The sequence below is a fragment of the Otolemur garnettii genome, unplaced genomic scaffold (assembly GCF_000181295.1).
Source record: "Otolemur garnettii isolate 467f Iridium unplaced genomic scaffold, OtoGar3 scaffold00069, whole genome shotgun sequence".
NCBI classification, from domain to species: domain Eukaryota; kingdom Metazoa; phylum Chordata; class Mammalia; order Primates; family Galagidae; genus Otolemur; species Otolemur garnettii.
The window spans coordinates 2,720,018-2,740,350 of NW_003852464.1; positions in this window are offsets into that span (position 1 = coordinate 2,720,018).

Sequence of the window (20,333 nt, forward strand, 5' to 3'; positions counted from 1 at the left end):
GGAGGCATGAAGAGGAGTGATACAATTTGAGAGTCTTCCAGATCCTCAATATATATTTTTATTGTCATTCTGTTGAGCCCACTTAAAGACAATAAAACCCTCTTTATGTATCCCTGTACAGTTTGCAAAATATTTTCCTGGGTAACATTCATCAATCAGTCTACTTAGCCTTTGTAGACTGGACCAGAGAATTACAATGAAAGAGAAAATAATGCATAATAACCTCACTCCCCCAACAGACACACACACACACACACACACACACGCACACACGCACGCTCAACACACATAATCTAAGGCCAGGTTTTGTTCTGATAACTCTAATTCCTATTGATCACCTAATTAATCCCAGAGAGCTCTAACGCTTGAAAATGCAAATATTATACTTTTTGTTGCAGGGTTAATTTGTATTTACCATCCCCAGTTTGGCAAATGATATTCTGTTTTCACCATGAATATGTATGGCTTGCTTTCAACAACCAGAAACACTTTGTTTTTTTTTTTATATTCTACTTCTATGTTCTGCCTGAAGCAGCATTGACTTGGGAGCAGCCTGCTAATTAGGCCTGAGTAAATTATAAACAGCAAATTTAGGGGTGCTTGGTTGACTGAGAATATATACATTATATACAATGTGGGTCTCATCAGACGTTTCTGAGCATTCATTTTTATTTTTAATACACGAAAGCCCAGGGACGTTTTCGTCTACCCTACCATAGTTACAGAATTGCCTCCTTTGGAATAAGAGTTATAATTTAATGGGTACTTAAGAGCCAAACAGTATTGAATTAGAAATTCGGTCTCTGACAGAGCAGAATAAAATATTCTGTCTTTGTTTTTCTTTTTATTTCGTTTTTCCTATGAAATCTCATTGAGATGAATATGTTGCATCGTAGTATGTCTGGTAGGAATATTTGGATGTCTGGTAGATTTTCCACATTTAGACCCTGGTAGGTTGCATCTTGTGCCCAAGAACACGTCAGCAATTTGGTAAGAAGAAACCAAAGCCTCCTCCCTGCAAGTCCACTTTCCCCTACATCCCTCGTTGCCGTCTTACTTCCTACCAATCCCTGAAACTTCATTGCTATAAACTGATTTACTTGGTTTGAACTTCAGTTACTACTTTTAACATTCAAATGTTCCAGGGCAAAGGCAGGTAGATCTCTAAGAATTATCCATTTTCAGGGTGAGTAAACCTGTCTCTCCTGTGATCCCTGAGAGTGAATTTTGATAAGGGAGTGGTTAGGAACCACAGCAAGAGAGAGTCAAAGTATATTTGTGAAGGAGCAAGATCTGGAAAACCCCACGAAGTTTATTTTTACTTTATCGGGCTGGAGTGGCTCCAGCTAGAACCCCATATTGGAAGATAGGTGTCAAATTTAACTTTTTGTTGCTTATAGTTTGAAAATTGAATATTTTCCCCCAAATATTCGTTCATACCCTCCTTTTGCCTGGAATGCTCTTCCTTGGATGTTCTCAGGAGTCTCTTCCTCACCTCCTTCAGGTCTTTGATTAAAGGCCCCCTTCTGAATGGAAAAGAAAGTATCCAGTGTACTCATGACTAATGTGAAACCAATATTAACAACTACATGCCCACAGGAAAGAAAAACCCAAGGATAGCCTGGGGTGGGGGAGGACAGAGCAGGGGAGGGGGAGAAGGGCTGGCTCTCACCTGCTGTGCACAGTGTGAGGGTGTTCAGCACACCCCCTGGGTGAAGGGCTCAACTACAACTATACTTTAGAAATGAAAAGTTAAAAATAAAGAGAAAGTTGTTTAAGAAATAAGAACAATCATAGTACACCAAAAAATAAAAATTGGCCCCCCTTCTTCATGCTTTTTGAGATGGGGGGCCCAATTTTTATTTTTTGGTGTATTATAATTGTTCTTATTTCTTTATTTTTAATTTCAGATTAATATGATGGTACATATGTTTAAGTTACATTGTTTTCATTTCTAAAGCCAATAATAAACAAAAATAGCAAATTTTGTCATCTTTACTGAGTGCTCTAGATAATCACTCCTACAGGCACCTGATTTGTTTGGGTCTTGTATAAGTATGATAAGGCGTTATTGGAATAATACTCGTGACAATAACAAAAGTCTGGTACCATCTTCATGTACGTGTTAGCCCAGCCTAGAGACAAGTCTGCAGAAAGGTTGACGGGAGAGTCAGAGAACATGAGTTTAAGCAAATTGCAAGTGTGATAAAGTCATCCATGTGGCAGGCTCCACCTAATCTCTCCAGCGATGCTTACAGAAATTGAATGAAAGTAAAACATATGATCCATGCATGCCAGCAAAGCCCGAGAAACTAGCAAACTGTTCTCTTCTAGTGAAAGAAGGATGCATTTCAGTCTTTTTATTTTTAGCTTTCTCTCTCTTTCCACTCACACATGCACACACACACACGAGTTTACCTACATTTGTATATGTATATATATGTACATATGTACATAAGGGGTTGTGTGTGTATCATATGTTTATTTTTTTTTTAAATAATCTTTTTCCTTTTTAGCTCTTATTTTTATTCTAAGGGATTAATGGTGAAAACAAAAAAGTAAGAAGAAGCTTTGACAGTCTGGAACTAACTCAGACAAACATCCCTCCCCCCAAATAGAGGGATTGCTCCATTCCATTTCATCTCTGAACTAAAATATCAAATTGATAAGAATTGTTATGCAGCGCAGTTGTGCCATTGACTGCAGATAAATCAGTGACACTCCGTTCAGCTTTCAAACCTTGTGATGTTTGATGTAGTTTAAGGTCACTGGGAAGAAAAGTAGACATAGATTTTGGATAAAAATATACAGAAGTGTTTTAAAGGTACGTCAGATTGTATCATCTTTATCATTTAAATTTCAAGAAGTTATTCTAAAAATTATTGATTGAAAGTTGATTTAAAATAGAGAGATGCTTTCTGAATGGGCCAAAGGATCATTCTTTATTGATAAAAAAACACAATTTATATTAGAAACTTTATAGAGGCACAGTACCTGCAAACATAAATGGAATAAAAAGCAATAATTAACTGTAGCATGGAGTGATAAAAAAATCAAATAATTTGGTTTGAAACTTGACATAATCGATATGCATGAATGGACACCCTACAAAAAAACACATGTTTTCTTAAGTGCTACCAAAAGCTTAATGTTAATTATAACCTTGTAGAAGGTAAAAAGCTTAAAGCTATATATATGTGTATATATATATATATTTTTTTTTAATTTTTTTTTTGAGACACGTCACCCTCGATGGAGTGCTGAGGCATCACAGCTCACCTCAACTTCAAACTCTTGGACTTAAGCGATTCTCTTGCCTCAGCCTCCCAAGTAGCTGGGACTACAGGCACCGGCCACAATACCCTATTTTTTGGTTGCAGTAGTCACTGTTGTTTTGCAGGCCTGGGCTGGGCTTGAACCCACCAGCCTTGGTGTATGTGGCTGGCACCCTACTTACTGAGGAAGGAGCACAGGGCCTTAAAGCTATGTTTTTGATAACAGAGTAAAGCTGGAAATTAGGTATAAAAGTTTAAAGAAAAACAAGAATGCTTTGAAGTTGAACTATCAATTTCATATCCAAAACAACTATTTCTTTAAAGAAAAAATACAATTATATATTTTAAACAGTTTTGGAAAATATATTTCCCTATTTTCCATTTAACTGGAAAAATGATGCAAGTAACTTTATTCATTCATAAATTTAACAAACTTTCCTCTAATACGTGCCATTGGCCACGAACTACTTTAGCACTAGAGATAACAAAATCTCTGCCCTTAGGGAACTTCAGGGTGAAAGAAATTTTTTTTAAAGGGGGATAAATCCGCACAGTGCCCATAATCCAAGCACTCTGGGACGTCGAGGCTTGTGGATCGCTTAAACTCAGGAGTTGAAGACCAGCCTGAGCGAAAGTAAGACTGTCTCTACAAAAAATAGAAAAACTAGCCAGTCGTAGTAGTGGGGCATGCTTGAAGTCCCAGCTTCTTTGGAGGCTGAGGAAAGAGGATTGCTCAACAAGAGTTTGAGGTTGCTGTGAGCTATTAATGCCATCACACTTTACCTAAGTGGAGGATGAAAACTCTGTCTCAAAAAAAAAAAAAATCAAATAAATCACAGGAAGAGGAAGACTCCTCCTGGCAATTGCAGAACACCAAAAATAAAATAACTGGCATTTGATAAAGCTAAAAACTTTTTAGCTTAGCACAGCTAAGGGCATTACAACCAAGGGACAGAGTAAACATACTCAGTACATCTACATGCACAGATGTGAGAACATAAGTGTATATGCCGTACAGAAGACAGGATGTGTCTGTGGATCATTAACCATGGACTGAATACTATGTACAGAAAAAGGCTTTCTCTTCACACAGGAGAAAATGGTACTGAAGTCAATAATTTACAGTGTATCATTACACATAATTTACATATTTCATAATTATACAGACATACACACCATATATGGAGGCATGTTTAATTAAGAAAACTCTCTACATCAACGTTTGAAAATTAAAACCATCCTTCTAAAAACAGCTTTTTTTTTTTTTTCTTGTAATTTCAGAGTATTACAGGGCTACAAAGTTTTGGTTACATGAATTGCTTTTGTGCAGTGAGAGTCAAGGTCATCCGGAGTGTGCATCATACCTGTTAGAAGGAATTTCTTTTCTCTCCTACTTTTTTTCGTTTTCTAACGTTGTTCTTGAAATTACTGAAGACATTGTTCTCAAAATTACTTTTTCAGTTAAAATCTGCAAAAGGCTATTTCTTGCTGTGATGCGTATAGAGTTAATAAATTCTTTACAGGAAAGCTTAAGATTCCATAACATGGATGCAATAGACTTATTAATACGTCTCATCTATTATCATTTATTTCTGTGAAAACACTTCCTCATAAAGGGATTGTTGGATCGTGAAGTAATTTTGTTAGATACCTCAGGGTTTATTTTCCAGAGCTGTGTGACAATTCACCCTTCATTAGCGACACAGGAAGAGCTGTTTATCCACATTATTATCAGCATTGGATAGCGTCTTTTTAGATTATACAAATTTGATGGATTCAAAATGATCTCATTTCACTTTCAATAAGAAATTAAGAGATTTCTTTCAATATTTTATGTGATTTTTTTGTGAATTTTTTGTTATTTTTGCCTATTTTTATATATGTTCTTAATTTTTCATTTTAACTTGCATGTAATTTAGAAATACAAATTGTATGTTGCAAAAAAAGGTAGTGGTCTATCTGTCCTTCTAATTTGTGCTCTCAAGAATAAATTACTTGTAACCCTCTTTGTTGACTTTTAAAAAATCTGTCCCCCAGGCTTGGCACCTGTGCCTCAAGTGGCTAAGGCGCCAGCCACATACACCTGAGCTGGCGGGTTTGAATCCAGCCTGGGCCCGCCAAACAACAATGACAGCTGCAACCAAAAAATAGCCGGGCATTGTGGCAGGCACCTGTAGTCCCAGCTTCTTGGGAGGCGGAGGCAGGAGAATTGCTTGAGCCCAGGAGTTGGAGGTTGTTGTGAGCTGTGATACCACGGCACTCTACCCAGGGCAACAGCTTGAGGTTCTGTCTCAAAAAAAATATATATATATATGTCCCCTATCTATAAGAATCTTTATTTATAAGAATAAAACTCTTATACTGTCACATTTTCATTTTCTAATTTTACTTATTAACACCTTTCCTACTATGATGAAACTTGAGTGATTCTGTTTTGTTATATGCAGCCCTCATTCTACACATGGACGCTTCTTCTCATCCTATTAAATTTATATAATTACTTATATAACTTCATGACTACACATTTTATATAATTATTTACATCCTTATTTTGTTTGGATCAATAATCTCTGCTTATGTTCTGTCTATGTCATAATCTTCACAGCTGAGCCATGCCATGCGTGTTGATAAGCCTTCTTCTCTACATACCGTTCGGTTTTCTCTTAAATTTGTCTTATTTTCCCATCTCTTGTTTTTCTATGTACTTATTACTAATTAAACTGTCAATTCTTTCCAAGTAATCTACATAGTCCCTCAATTTAGGTATCATCTGATGTTAGTATCCCTCAATTGCATCATTTGGGAGGAGATTTTGGGGCCCTGTGAGAAGCTCTAATTAGTTTGTTCATGAGATTGCTTCACAGCTATTGACTTGAGATTTCTTCTCTCCAAACTTTTGTTTTATTTATTCATTTATTTATTTATTCATTATTAAATCATCACTGTGTACATTAATGCAGTCATGGGTTACAATGAGCTGGTTTTATATACAATTAGAAGTATTTTCATCAAACTGGTCAACATAGCCTTCATGGCATTTTCTTAGTTATCGTGTTAAGACATTTATATTCTACATTTAGTAAGTTTCACATGTACCCTTGTAAGATGCACTGTAGGTGTGGTCCCACCAATCACCCTCCCTCCACCCATCCTCCCCCTCTCCTCCCTTTCCCCTTTCCCCATATTCTTGGTCTATATATATCTCCAACCTTTTAAGAAGCATCATCCACCAGGTATATAATGCTGGCCTCATGTCTTACTTTTCTGTTACAGGACCCACATTAAACAAGTAAAAAAGATACAGATGAAATTAACTTTTATGACATTTGATTCATTCCAGGATGTCAAAAGTATCAACATTCCAACAATTTCTCCATCCACTGGATCGCCTAAGTGTTTCTTGATTTAACTTCCCCTTTTTTTTGAGGTCTATCTTCATCTAGCTTCCTTAGAAAATCTAAAAAGAAGATAGAGATTTTGATAACTTCCCTGTTATTTCTTTCACTTCCTTTATGGTTTATCAGGTAGAAAATTTTAAATGGAAATAATTTTTCCTTAGAATTTTCAAGGCATTTTTCCGCCGTCACTGTGGGAAAGTGAGAAGCCAGTATGATTCTTTAGACATTGTATAAACTTGTTTTCTTTCAACGCTTGGGAGATTTTTCTTTGTCTTCTAAAATTCTGTAATGATGTGCATTGGTGAGTACATTTCCTTCATTTGAGTAGCCTCTTTGGGGGTCATTTTAATCTGGAAGCTCAAGGACTTCGGGTTAGGGGTATTTTCTTGAATCTCCTTCCTGGTGACTTCCCTTCCTTCTACTCTCTCCGAGGCCTCTGTGACTCCCACTGTTCAAATCTTAGACTTCCTGGAGGGAACTCTAATTTTCTTTATTTGTTTTTTCCTAATTTGAAATCACGCAAATCATATTTTTAATTGCAAGAGCTCTTATTTGTTCATTGTATTTTCTTTTATGCAGCTTATTACACTTACTTCCTTCGTGGATAAAATACCTCTCTATTTTTTGTTTTGTTTTTGAGACACAGTCTCACTCTGCTGTCCCGAGTAGAGAGTAGTGGTGTCATCATAGCTCACTGCAACCTCTAACTCCTGGGCTCAAGTGAGTGATCTTCCTGCCTCAACATCTTGGGAGTAATTTGTTTTGTTCCCCTGGGAATATTAATAATAGGGTCTTGTTTAAAACAAAATGTTTCCTCCTTCTGAAATGTTTTTTTCTTACAATTTGCTTTTTTGCCTGTGTTTCCTTGGTCCTTGTCTTTCATCTCAGATGATAACTTTAAATGTCAGAGCATACTTAGCTTTAGGGGTGGGGTAAAAAATCTAATTAGAGGCAATGTATCTATGAGTGGGATAATTCTCCTAATTCTTTATCGTGCAATGCTTTGGTTGGTATTTTCTTGGGGTTTACCCGAAAGAGAATCCTTAGATTTCCTAGAAAAGTGGAATAAGAGGTCTACAGGTCTGTACATTCAACACATATACTCACATTTAATTGTCTTGTTTTCTTTTTGATACACTTGTCCTCAATTATGTTGGGGCCTCCACTCCAGAGTCTTTGGGAAAAAAGAAACTTCTCCTGTGAAAAACTCCTAATTTGGGGCCAGAATACATTAAAGTCAGCCTTTGATAGCTGAAAGTGGGGAACAAGATCTGAGAGGGGGGATGTCCACCAGATTCTGAAATGGAATTTCTGTCAATACTCTAGGTCAGGGGTCCTCAAATGTTTTAAACAGGGGGCCAGTTCACTGTCCCTGAGACCATTGGAGGTCCTGACTGCCGGCCCTGGGACAAGTCAGCTGCTAAACAGGACAGGCAGCGGCAGAAAAAACACCTGGTGGGCCAGATAAATGTCCTCAGCAGGCTGCATGTGGCCCATGGACCGTAGTTTGAGGGCGCCTGCCTAGGTTTTAGCCCTAATTTTGCTGCCAGTAAGGAGGTACTAGGTGATGACAATTTGTGAGTCTTTTGCGTGTGTGCTTCAATAAATATAGTTGCTTATTCCTTTCTCAAGGACTGACTTAGAAGTCAGCTTTCTTATTCTGCTAAGCTACAGACTTTGCAGCTTGGAAAGACTGGGCAGTGTTGACTCCTCCATCATTTTGAGTTTACAGGCTCTGTCAATCAGTTTGATGTAAGCATTCCAAATTGTATGTAAAAATCAACACATTGTGCCCCATAAAGTCATTAATGTACACAGTTATGATTTAATACAAAAATTGCTAAGAGAAAAAATATATCATTCCTTAAACAAGAAAAAAAAAAGAAATCACTTGGGTTTTATTTCAACGGGGTGGAGTGGAGAGAGTAGAGCTAATGAGCACATTTAATCAGACATCTTTGCTGGAGACACAGAGACGTAGAATTCATTCTGTTGTCATGACTGGACCTTCTTCCACTTAGAAGGACCATGAGCATTTTAGTTGAGGCCCTGATGCTATTTGTGTGGGGAGGCCATTTATTCCCTTTGGAAAGTGTTCCTTGGCTTTTCATAGCCAAGAAAGTCAACCCAAAGATATTAAAATCATGTAAAACAGAGGAGGTCATGGAGATAAGTCAGTGTAATAGCCTCATTACACATGCAGAAATAGAAGCCAGGAAAATGTAGCCGTCTTTCCAGACTCATTAAATAATAATTAGCTGAGTAAGTATTTAATCCTGTCCAGGTTTTCATGTACGCCTTTCCCTTAGATTTTTAGTTTTTTTGTTTTTCTACCATACTGCACTGAGGGCTAGAATATAATTTATTTGTTTGTACATTTATTTGTTTATTACCTGTGTTCCTCCACCTGTAAAGAAAAGCTTTCTGAGGTCAGGAAATACCTCTTTGCATGGTCCTTTTCACTTAACCCAGCACCTGTTATTTCCAGCACAAAATAGGGGCATATAGCTGGACTCAAGATATATTTTAAACAAAGTGTGGCGTACAATTGCATTGATACCTTATGATTTATATGTTGTTCTAATTCCCAACTCTTCCTCAAATAAAACCTAACACAACAATGATCCAGTGTCACTTTTACTGCAGATGCTATTGATAAGTAACCTTTATTCCTCTTTCAATAATTAAAAATATGTAACCACGCCAACAATGATCATTGAAAAGTATGCTTTTGTAAAATGGAACACCCACCACATTATTTTCTTGAGAATCTAGAGTTATCACAAACATAAATGATACCATAATATTACTGTCTATGTCTTTTCTACCTTCCCTTAAAAACAATAAGAGAGGTAAATATGTCTCCACTCATGATTTCAGGGGAGAAAAAGCCTCTTCAATTCCGAGGCATATTATTATAAGATTATCTGAAATGTCTTTGTATTTTGTGTGTCGCCCGGAAACAGTGCTTGCATCAGTTACCAGACTGCACATTTCAGTAGAGAGAATATTTAGAGAAGCACAAAAAATGTCCATTGCCTATTTATTAAAATTAAAACAATTTTAATTTGTGTGTCAGGGACATTCCATTTACCATTCTCGCTGGCAGAAGAAAGAGCACACGTGAAATTTAAATGATGTACTAAGGAGAAAATAAAACCACTTTGCCTCTTCTGCTTGAATTTGGTTCTTGGAAATTTTAAACCGTTTTAGCTAAGTGTTCCCTTTGCTCTTGAGGGTGGAGAACACTGGAAAGAAAGATCTTGACATGATTTTTCCAAGCTTCACGGACCAGATTTAGCATTTACGGGATTACTGAAGGCCAACAGTCTCTTACATCAGATTCGTGGGGCACAAACTACTAAAATATTTAGCTGTTGCGACCAGAAGATAAATGAGCAGTCAGAACTGTTATAGGGCTCGATAGAAAAGGGAATGCCGCCATGGGGTGAAGTTGGGAAGCCACAGGAGGGAGAGGGATGGTGAGAGGAAGCAGAAATGAGAGATACCTGATCAGAATGAGGTTCCTTAAAATGCAAAAGCTCATTAGAAACTCTTCCCATTCATTGGCCTCAGGGGAAAACTGAGTCTTTAAGTTATTTTATGAAGTTTTAGGAGATTCTTATTACAAAATACTTCATCTTGCTCCTGAGAACTTTCTGCACTTTCCCGCACTACATCAACTATCAATAATTTATTGTCTTCTGGAGGGGCTCTCGTTCTTAAAAGGCTCTGAACTAGATCCTCAGAGGTCCAGGGCAAAGTTGTTACACGGGCTCCGGGTTCAAACGATAGGATCTGTCGGGCTGTGTGACTTTGGAAAAGATTCTGAACTTTTCTCAGACTAGGAAAGGGGAAAAAAATGAAAAGGTATTTACTTCAAAGGGATGTGATGCTGATTAAACGTGGTCCTAGGTGTAAAATACGTACAAGTAGGCTGGCAGGTGTAGAAGGCACAGTATACCGACTGCCTATCATGAGTTCTCAGGAAATCTAACATCCAGATTCTCTCGGCATGGTCATCTATGTTGACTTTCTTCTTGATCTCTGTGTTGCAGCAAATTGAGGCTTTCTAAAATTTCTTAAGAAACCCAAAGATTTCTTGTTTTCTCATTAGCTCATGTAATTTTCTATATCTTACTTAAACTTCCTCTTCCTCAGTTTCTATCTTGCCAAATTGGCCCCAGCATAAATGTCAGCTCTTTAAATAATGATGGCTCTTTTTTCACAAAATGAATATTTCTCTTCCAATGGAACCTACTATAATATTTTAGTATGTCATTTATCACACTTTGCCTTTCAAACTCTTTGTGGTATAAGGGATGTTTCTTGAACTGTGCTTTGTGGATCCTGGGTGATCTGTATACATAGTCTCAATTTCTATGAGAATTCATGGATGTTACACTCTCCTCTTGAAGAAACTCTTAAAATACACACACAGACGCCCACACACATATATGCATCTTCTGGGTCACCTGTATAACAACTTTGTAATTGAGTATCGGCAAACCTTTTTATTTCCCATAATTGTCATTGTGTTTACAATGACCCACCCTTTCAATAGGGAAGGGTCATGGGTGGAAGTGACTCCGTGCATCAGGAGTGTGACCTTACTGAGCAATCCGTGCTCTCTGTGCCACCCTCAGTCACACTGCGGAATGATGTCTGGGGAGCACTTTCCATCTTTCACACGCTAATTATCCACACCTCATTGGCAATAAGTCTAATAGTAAATACGCAAAGAATGGAAATGATTTCTCTTTGGATGTTATAGCTTGCGGTGCACTGTTATACTGATTAGCCCATTAAAATAAAGATGAATTTCATTGTTAATAAGAAAATGAAGAGATGTGATCCTGATAGCTTAGCATAGCCAGATGTGGAAGAGTCAATTCAAAAACAAGTTCTATAGGAAAGCATGAAAATATGTTTCTATTACTGAATGCAACATAAGCAAATTAGTTTCAATAAATTCTCTCTCTCTCTCTATATATATATATGTATGTATACACATATATACATACATATATATCTCATAAAAGTAATCCATAGCATTAATCTAACATTTTCAAATTTAATGTTACCAGTTTGCAGTAGCTTCATTAATTTTACATTTATTCTTTCTTTCAACAATGATTTATCATCTTGCTGTATACAAATCGCTCATCTAGTTACTATAAATATAAGACTGAACAGAGAGATATGTTTTCTCTTGTGGATTTTTTATTACAATGAAAGAGACAGACTATTATCAAATGAGCATATAAACTACACAGGGTATAAAATTCTGATTAATTATTAGGAGGAAAATTAAAATAGCAAAGGGTATCAAGGAGGAGGTGAAATATCATTGAAGTTCTGAAAAAAGTATATAACTTTTTGTGTAAAAAACTAACCAGGGGGAGAACATTTCTGGCAGAGGAAAATAGCAGATACAGATATGTTATAGAAGAGCTTGCTGATCTTGGTGCCTGTAGCTCAGCAGTTAAGGCGCCAGCCACATACACCTAGGCAGATGGGTTCAAACCCAACCCGGGTCTGCTAAACAATAATGAGAACTACAACAATAACAAAAAAATAGCCAGGCATTGTGGCAGCACCTGTAGTCCCAGCTACTTGGGAGGCTGAGGCAAGAGAATCGCTTAAGCCTAAGAGTTGGAGGTTGCTGTGAGCTGTGATGCTACAGCACTCTACCAAGGGCGACTTAGTGAGACTCTGTCTCAAAAAAGAAAAGAAAAAAAGAGGGTGTGGATTTTGTTGGCTAGCAATCAGCTACATATTGCCAGAGCAGTCAAAAAAAGGGGCAGAATAAAATGAAATCAAGTTAGAGAGGTGAAAGCCTGGGCTACATCTGAAGGGTACGGTAAAATCATAGGAAAGGGCTCGGCTTTTCCTCTGGGTCCAAGGGGAGCCATTGGACAGATTTCAGCGTGGAAACGGTGTGATCTGATTTATGGTCAACCAGGATTCCTCTGACTGCTGTGTTTACAGTGGACTTAAAGGAAGACAAATTCAGAGGCTGCTCCAGGTGGGAAGTGGCAATTACCTGAACTAGGAGGAGGGCCGTGGGAGCCGTGAGCAAACACGCATTCTGGATTTGTTTTGAAGATAAAGCCTGCAGGATTCACTGATGGGCTAGAGCTGGAGAGTGAGAGAGAGAAGGAAGTTAAGGGTGACATTATTATTTTTAACTTGGATTATTGGAAGAATGCAGTTGCCATTAACTTCAATAGTAAAAACCTCCTGAAGGGTTAGGTTTGGAACTAGAGTGGAATATCTAGAGATCAGCTTTGCAAATGGTGAGTTTAAGAAGCCTGTTTAATATCCTGAGAAAATGTTTTTGAGTGTGAGGGCTGCTCATAGTTATAAGGATAAAAGTTAAGCTTTTTGTATTTAATAACACTGTGAATATCATAATTTAAACCACCAATTGGTGTTTAAACCACCTTAATTTTCCTCTTTCAAAAGAGCTCTATTCATCATTTGGGTGTAAAAAATACTGTTACAGGAGATAAGAGCTCAAAACGCTTTGAAGTCAGACAAACTAGGACTTGAGTCCTAATTCAATCATTTTCTAGATATGTGACTTTATCTGGTTTATTTTCTTTGCTATTCTGTTAGGCATTCCAAAACTGAGTATAGACATACCTACATCAAGAGGTTGTGGAAATGAAATAAGAAAATATATAATTTAATGTCTTGTCTGGCACTTAACTGGGATCCAAGAAACATGTTACTTCTCATTCCTAAAAGTATCTCGATTTGCCACGGAAAAAAAGGGACAGAATTTGACTGGGAGACTCAACAGGGCGAACTCAGTCAAGAATGTGAGTAATAAGAATGAAGATACAATAATTCTATAAAAAATCATTTTGAAATAAATAACATATAAGGCAAATATTTGAAGTGGAAGTCCAGTAATGAATCAAGGGGCGTGAATCAAAGCCAAATATTTGGATACGGTGTAGCAGCCAAAGGAGGGTTTTGCTAAATAGATACAGCAGATTGTGCACTTAGGAGATCATGGCATGCGTGATGGTGATGAGGAAGGAGAAAGATGTGATGGTTATCAGGCAGGAAAATTTTAGATTTTAGCATTCAGCGGCTCTTTTTTTTTTTAAATTATTATTTGGGATTCATTGAGGGTATTAAGAATTAGGTTATACCGATTGCAGTTGTTAGGTAAAGTCCCTCTTGTAAAAGTCAGTGGCTTTTTAAAAAGAGTAGTAATGGGTAGTTTCTTATGAAATCTTTACAAAATAGTTTGTTTCCCTATTTATTGAAACAGTACAAATTCAGGTCTTCTAAGTTTAGCAACGTTTTCTGTAAGTTCATGGGATTGATTCATTCCGAGGGCATTTTTTCCTTTAGTTTTTTTTAAATCATAACTTTGTACATTAATGCATTTATGGGGTTTAAACAAACCATATGCATAAAATTTAAACAAATATACACACATTTATATATTACATATGCATATACTTATACATGTATATGTCTATACACACAGTGGTTGGTGTCTTTTTTTTTTTTTTTTTTTTTTTTTTTGAGACAGAGTCTCACTACGTTGCCCCGGGTAGAGTGCCTAGAGTGCTGCAGTGTCACAGCTCACAGCAACCTCCAACTCCTGGGCTCAGGAGATTCTCTTGCCTCAGCCTCCTGAGTAGCTGGGACTACAGGTGCTGCCACAATGCCCGCTATTTTTTGTTGCAGTTTGTTCAGGGCTGGGTTTGAACCCACCACCCTCGGTATATGGGGCCAGCGCCCTATGCACTGAGCATAGGCACCTCCCAGTTGGTGTCATTTTTAAAGGGTTCATAGTCAAGATGGCTTGAGGACAGAGGTAGAGCTGACATGCTTGGTAAAGGAGCTCAGGGCAAGTTCTCAACTTCTTGTCGGGACAAACTGAATACTGTTTCAAGACTTGTGAAAGAGAAAATTCCCGCCTGTCTCTGTATTCTTCATGTTGGGGGACAGGGTGGGACCTCTGCAGTTGCCTTCCATCAGAGAAGACGTGGCAGTGGTGAGGCTTGAGAACGCATGACCTTCATTCATGTGTTTCTCAGAAGCAGCCTGCAGAGTGGGCTGAAACGTCACAGGGATCTCAGCGTCCTGCTCTCCGTGGTCTCCTAATTAGCTCTCCACCTCAGTGACACCCTCCATTCACTTTGATGGGTTGGTCTATATCCTGCTGGGGTTTCTCAGCAGTTCATCAGATAAAAATGTCAGCACGCTCTTTGGAGGATGGTAGAGGAAGAAGCCAGCTAAATCCCAAGACAAATAATGTAGCTAAACATTCCATGAAGAAATAGTGCTATAACCGTGAAGAGTTTCATAAGCACTGATATTGTTTGTTTGTTTGATTAACTATACACATTCAGTTTTCTTAGTAAGGGGCTATTCAAATTATTGGTACACATATCTATTTTATATTGGGTGTGTTGTAATACTTTGTAAGTTTCATGGCGCTGATGTGTTTTGTTTAGCTGTCGACTTTTTACATGCACAATTGTTTTTAGTTTGCCCCTATCGCCTTTTTGATGTCTACAGGGTTCCCATGTATATCTTATGCTCTGTTCCTGGTATTACTAATCTGTCTCTTCTTTCCTGTTTTCTTTGTCTGTCCTGCTAGAGGCTTGTCACTTTTATTACGACTGTCATAGAAAAAAAGGTTTTGGTTTTCTTGATTTTTCTATTGTATTTCTGTTTTTAGTTTCACTCATTTCTGCTCTTCCGTATGTTTTTTCTTCTTCATGTTTTTCATTTATTTTGCTTTCTTTTCTCAGTTTTTAAGGTGGGAGCCTAGGTTATTGATTTAAAGTTTTTCCATTTTTCTATCATATACCTTTAGTACTCTAAACTTTCTTCTGCAATGGTGTCTTTAAAATCCTATTCTATATTTTTTTCACTCAGCTCAATGTGTTCTTATTTCTGTTTAAACTTCTTGATTGATCCATGACTTCTTTAGAAATGTGCCCTTAAAGGTCCACATATTTAGAGATTGTCCTGTTTCTAGAGATTGCCCGCTGTATTCTAGTGTTTTATTTTGTTTTTAATTCAATTTTTTTTTTTTTGAGACAGAGTCTCACTATGTCATCCTCGGTAGAGTGCTGTGGCATCACAGCTCATAGCAACCTCAAACTCTTGGGCTTAAGCGATTGTCTTGCCTCAGCCTCCCAGATAGCTGGCACTAGAGGCACCTGCCCAGCTGTTTTTTGATTATAGTTGTCATTGTTGTTTGGCAGGCAGGGGCTGGGTTCAAACCCGACAACTCTGGTGTATGTGGCAAGTTTAATTTGTTTTTAATTCAAATTTGAGAAATAGCCATTTCAACATCTTTATCCTCTCCTTTTCAGATTCTGATCACACAAATGATAAATCTTTTTACACACTCCCTTGTGTGTCTCCGGCTCAGCTCATTTTATCTTATTTATTTTCTTTTCAGTCTATTTCTTTCCTTTACTCAGATTGCATAATTTCCATTATTCTGTCTTCCAATTCACTGGCTCATACTTCTAGCCCTTCCATTTTGCTCTCTGGCCTATCCATTAAATTGTTATTTTGGCTATAGTATTTTCAAGTTCTAAAATTTCATTTGATTCATCCTTCTATCTTTTATTTCTTTGCTGAAACTTTCTATCCTTACATTTGTTACAAGCATATTCAAAACTGTTTGCTGAAAAAGCTGTGGGTTTTTTTTATGGCTCCTTTAAAATAATCTTTTTGTTTTGTTTTGTTTTTTTTCCTTTAAAATAATCTTCAGTTAATTTTAATATCTGTGCCATCTTTGGTTTGACAAATATTAGTTATCTTTTCTTATGCATTTTGGAATCTTTCCGGGTTTTTCTAGGATAGTTTTTTTTCTTTAATTGAAACCTGAACATTTTAGTATTTATTATTATTACAAGACTTCAACCTTACCTAAATCCTGTATTTAACATGCTTCCTCTGACACAGACCTGTAGGAAAGGGGTACAGACTGGCAGATGGAGATGGAATTCCAAGTTATTGTGTGAGCTTCCATGGAAACCCAGGAGGAGAGGGCCACCCATTTTTGCTGGACTTGAGTGGGAACTCAGATGTCCCCCACAGCCTTTGCTGACACTCCTGGATGAGGGATGCAGGGAACCTCAGGACTGTTCCTCAGGTATCTTACCCTAACCTAACTGCAAGGTTGCTATCTGCTTATCTGCTTTCTGGGTTGCTAACTTCGCCAGCTTTTTTTTTTTTTTTTTTTAAAGAAAACACCAGAAATTCACCTACATACCATTCTTTCAGCAACAACTTCACTAACTGGTCTCTTTTCTTCACCTTTCAGAGTTTTCTTTTTATATTTTATAAAGGTTTCATTTGCACTTTTGAGAATTTTTAATCCTTTTTTTCCTATACTTAAAAAGAAGAATAGGGGTGGTGCCTGTGGCTCAAAGGAGTAGGGCACCAGCCCCATATGCCGGAAGTAGCAGGTTCAAACCCAGCCCCAGGCCAAAAACTACAAAAAAAAAAAAAAGAAGAAGAAGAAGAATAGAACAAAGAAAGTCTGTAAGTCTATTTTGTCTTTCTGCAAGTGGAAGCCCTCCATAAATTATTATTCTGGTTCTTTTATTCATTCAACAAATACTTACTGGGTGTCTGCTGAGTGCCAGTGATTAAAAAAGATAGCTATGCTTCTTGCCATGAAGGTGATTAGATCCTAGTGAGGAAGATAAAAAGTAAACAAATACAAAATTATTAGTTAATTGAAATTGGACCAAATTTTATCATACAGAGTAGCATATGAGCAAATACAGAAGACTTTACTTGATTTTATACAATATTTTAATGTAATATTTTATACATGCATTAGTTGTAAATGTTATGTATGATATTCCAAAAAGGAACACAGTTTTGTTTTTCTTACTCAGTAGGAATATAAGACTAGCATAAATCTGTTGAAATAAACACAAACATAATAGAATTTTACCTAGTGTCTAATAAACTTATGATATAATAATGGTCAAAAATAATGCTCTTGAATGTTCAATCACAAACCTGGAAGTGGAGGATATTTCTAACTAGTATATCCTTGTGCTTTTGAGGTTACTATAATGAATGACCTCTCTCTCTCTCTCTCTCATCAGATTATCTCTTATTGCCACAAATAAGACAGAATTCAGAACTCTAGGTTAAGTGAATTTTGGTTTTACTCCCAAAACATCTGCAGGTCTTGTATGCTGGAAACTATAAAGCACTGACCCAAGAAAATCAAAGATATATAAGAAATAAAGAGACAGGCACATTATTCATGGATCCGGAGACTCACATAGCAAAGATGCCAATTCTACCCAATGTAATATACATGCCTAGTACAATTCCTATCAAATTCACAGTGAGATATTTTTGTGGCTATAGACAAGATTATTCTACAATTTATATCAAAAGGCAGAGGAATTGGACTAGCTGAACAGGTACGAAAAAGATGAAGAAAGTGGGAGCAATTGCTCTATCCACTTGCAGGATTTATTTTTTATAGCTAGTGAATGAGCTCAGGTCATTTCATCTCTATATATGACTCCTTGGTGTAAAGACTATTTTGAATTAAAGGTCATTAGAGATCAATGTGTTTTCTGGTATTGGTTGAACACATAGATCAAAGGAATAGAATAGAGACTTGAGAGAGAAATTCAAATATATATACCTTATTATCTTTTGCCAAAGGTACACAATTACATGAGAAAGATATAGAGGATTAAACATCGTACTTACTACAACAGTCACCAATATCATGCCTCATCTGAGGAATGACTGAGAACAAGACATTCTCCTGGCAATCCTGGAAATCTCTTGTGACTTGGAAGACAAGCCACCAAGTAACTCAGTAATCCTGGAGGAGCAAAGTTCAGTCCTATAGTAGTAAGGCTATTGTTAAACATTAAGGATTTTATGACAGTCCCTTAAAGGATTAGTGGAGAAAAATTGCATTTAGTGTTTTGAAGATCATTTCCTTACCACCCTGGAAGATTATTTCATGACAAAAAGAAAGATAGCCTTTCCAAAAGCTGATGCTAGAAGGCATATTTTATCCTTAGGCAAAAGGATAGGCCACAACCAAAGTTTCACAGTTTATGCAAAAATTAACGCCATATACATCACTATAAAGTGCAAAATGTGGAATGTTTAGGAAAAAAAACAAACAAACCATGAGGACATCTTTGGGATCTATAGCTAGGCAAAAGCTCAATACCAAGCATCTGTAGAAAGGCAAAATTAAATGCCTACTTTTAATCTCATTTACGTATCATATTTCTTCTCATCCTAAGGTCTTTCCTGGGTTATTTCCTACACTTGGAAGATTCATTTTGCTCCCGCTTCACTTAGGTAATGAGTTCTTCAGATCTCAACTCAAACATTGTCACTTTCTAGGGACAACATCCCAGTTCAGATCAAAACCCCCTGGTAAAGGTACACAGAGCTCTGAAAGTACATTCTTTGTAATTCTTTAAAAAGTTGTAATTTTCAACCAAGACATAAAGTTATTGTGAATTTAGAGATCTGGCCACTTCATTTCCTGGAATAGTGCCTGGCATATCATAAAGACTCAATAATTTGTTGATGGAATAAATAAAAATAAAGATAGAAAAAGGAAGCCTTGAGAGTAGCAGTGGTGGGGCAAGGGGCAATGTTTGGAGCTGAACATGACTTTCTGGAAAGAGAAATCCTCCTGGGCAAGAGTCTGAAGCCAAGAAGACATGGTTTGTTAGGTGACCTAAAAATATATCAGACAAGTGAAACACAGACATTCTGAAAGTTAGCAGGGGCCTAGATACGGAAGACTTCATAAACTGTTCAGACTCTTCCTGTGAACTTAGGAAGGATTTGTTTTCATTTATTACATAGAGGACAGGAATAATAATGGCATGACTATTTTTGTAAAGATCACTCTAGTTGTAATATGGAAAATAAATGGGGCAGAATATCTGAGCTGGGGAGCCTCATTTGATGATTATTGCAAAGGTTCAAGTGGAAGACAATGAATTTAGCTATAAAGTGCTTTGTTAATTTAGCAAGAGAAGTAACAGGAATTGGTGGTTGGTTGGACAGGGTTGGAAAGTAAGATGGAGGGAGAAGAGAACCACCCCTGGTGGTTAGCGTGGGCTCTACAAGGATAGTGACATACTCCATGTAAATACAAAATGCAGGGAGATGAGCAGATATGGAGAGAAAGGTGGTAAGTTTGGTTTCAAAACTTGCAAGGTTGTCTGGTGAACTTGTGAGCTACTGAGTGAAGTTGCCATGCAGGTAATTAGAGGTCTGAGTCTCATTAAGAGACAGTTACACACTTCATGGGATAGCTAAAGTTCTCTGTGAGGCACAACCTAAGCCAAAAATTTGGATGCAAATAGTTTATTAAGAAAATGAGAGAGACAGGGCAGGGAAAGGAAAAAAGATAAGCACTAGAATATTTTCATACATGCAGCCTCCACCTCTTCACAGCATAAATTACACCCAAGGGTTCATTCCAATGGAAAGAAAAGAGTCGTGTTTAATATTTCAGAGCATAGGGGGGAAAAGCATAAAAACCTCCAGGTACTTCTGGTTCTCTATATGGATGAGGGAATTCCAAGAGCAATTTTCTAAAAGTCATAGGCATGAGTTGTCAACAGTAGCAGGAGCTAGAGGAGGG